The following is a 2,055-nucleotide window of genomic DNA, read 5'->3' on the forward strand; positions in this document are numbered from 1 at the left end:
TTTTATTTTATGTGTGTCTTAGGGTTTTACTGCTATGAGTAGACATCATGGCCAAAGCAACTCTTACAAGGACAACATTAATTGGGGCAGCTTACAGGTTCAGATGTTCAGCTCATTATCATCAAGGCGGGAACATGGCAGCATCCAGGTAGGCATGGCGCAGGAGAAGCTGAGAGTACTACATCTTCATCTGAAGGCTGCTAGCAGAATACTCACTTCCTGGCAGCTAGGATGAGGTTCTTATACCCCACACCCACAGTGACACACCTACTCCAACAAGGCCACCTCCTAATAGTGCCACTCCCTGAGCCAAGCATATATCAACCACCAATCACAGTGTGTATGAGTGTTTTCTCTGTGTATGTCTCTATACCATGTATGTACCCTGGTACCCGGGGAGGGCAGAAAAGGGTGCTCTTAAGCATTGAGCCATCTTTGCAGCCCCTTGATATTTGCTCTGTGTGTGTGTGTCTGTGTGTGTGTGTACATATACCTCTTGTGTGTCTGGTGCTGTTGGAGGCCAGAAAGAACCAAATTCCCTAGAAGTGAAGTTGCAAATGATTACAAGCTGCCATGTGGGTGCTGGGAATCAATATGGGTCCTCTGGAATAGCAGCTAGTGTTTTTTTTTTTTTTAAACATTTATTTATTATAAATAAGTACACTGTAGCTGTCTTCAGACACACCAGAAGAGGGCGTCAGATCTCACTACGGGTGGTTGTGAGCCACCATGTGGTTGCTGGGATTTGAACTCAGGACCTTTGGAAGAGCAGTCAGTGCTCTTACCCTCTGAGCCATCTCACCAGCCCTGAAACTAGTGTTCTTAACTACTGAAATATCTCTTCAGCCCTATTTTAACATTGTTTGTTTGAGGCAGGGTCTTACTATGTAGCCTGACTAGACTAGAATGTACTATGTAGACCAGGTTGGCCTCATAGAGATCTGCCTGCCTCTGCCTCTCAGGGTGTGTATAACCACATTTATTAGTCACGGTTCTCTAGAGTCACAGAACATATGGAATGAATCCATCTCTAAATATGTGTGTGTGTGTGTGTGTGTGTGTGTGTAATTTATTGGAATGACTTACAGACTGCAGTCCAGCTAGTCCACCAGTAGCTAGCTGTGAGTGTAAAGTCCAAGAATTCAGTAGTTGTTCAGTCCTCCGGGGCTGGATGTCTCAGCTGGTCTTCTGTATGTGCTGGAATCCTGAAGCAGTAGGCTCCAGTGCAGTGACTGAATGGCTGTGCTATCCAGGCAAGGGCGAGCAGGCAAGGAGCGGAAGCTTCCCTTTCCCATGTCCTTATGTAGGCTGCCTACCTTAAAGGTCTCGTCTAAACGTGAATTTACCCACTTCAGACCAAGCAGACAGGTATGCCCTCCACTCCTGGAATGTCCTTATTCCGTATATCGTCAAGTTAACAACCAAGAATAGCTGTCACATCACACCAGGCTTTTTTTTTTAGAAATATTTATTCACGTGTGTGTGTGTGTGTGTGTGTGTGTGTGTGTGTGTGTGTTTGAGTGTGTGCATGTGTACCACATGTGTGCAGAAGTGTCATTAGAGAACACTGGATTCTAGAACTGGAGTTCTGGGATCTAGGCAGCAATTGTGAGCTGCCTGAGTTCAGGTCCTGTGAAAAAGAAGTAAAACTCTCAACCATGGGGCCATCTCTTAAGCCACCTATTCTTATTTTTAGGATATGATAATACTGTGTAACACTCTTTGTTTTGTTTTGTTTTTAAGAAATTCAAACACTGATGACTATGATGTTACAACTTGTATTCCCAGCACTCAGGAGTCCGAGGCAGGAGAATCATTTCTTTAAAGCCAGGCTAGGTACATATCAAGACCCTGCCGGGCATGGAGGCGCACACCTTTGATCCCAGCCCTCGGGAGGCAGAGGCAGGCAGATTTCTGAGTTTCGAGGCCAGCCTGGTCTACAGAGTGAGTTCCAGGACAGCCAGGGCTGCACAGAGAAACCCTGTCTTGGAAAACAAAAACATATCAAGACCCTGACTCAAAAAAAAAAAAATAAAAGTTAAAAAAAAAAAAAAA

The sequence above is a fragment of the Mus caroli genome, chromosome 6, assembly GCF_900094665.2.
Source record: "Mus caroli chromosome 6, CAROLI_EIJ_v1.1, whole genome shotgun sequence".
Taxonomy (NCBI): domain Eukaryota; kingdom Metazoa; phylum Chordata; class Mammalia; order Rodentia; family Muridae; genus Mus; species Mus caroli.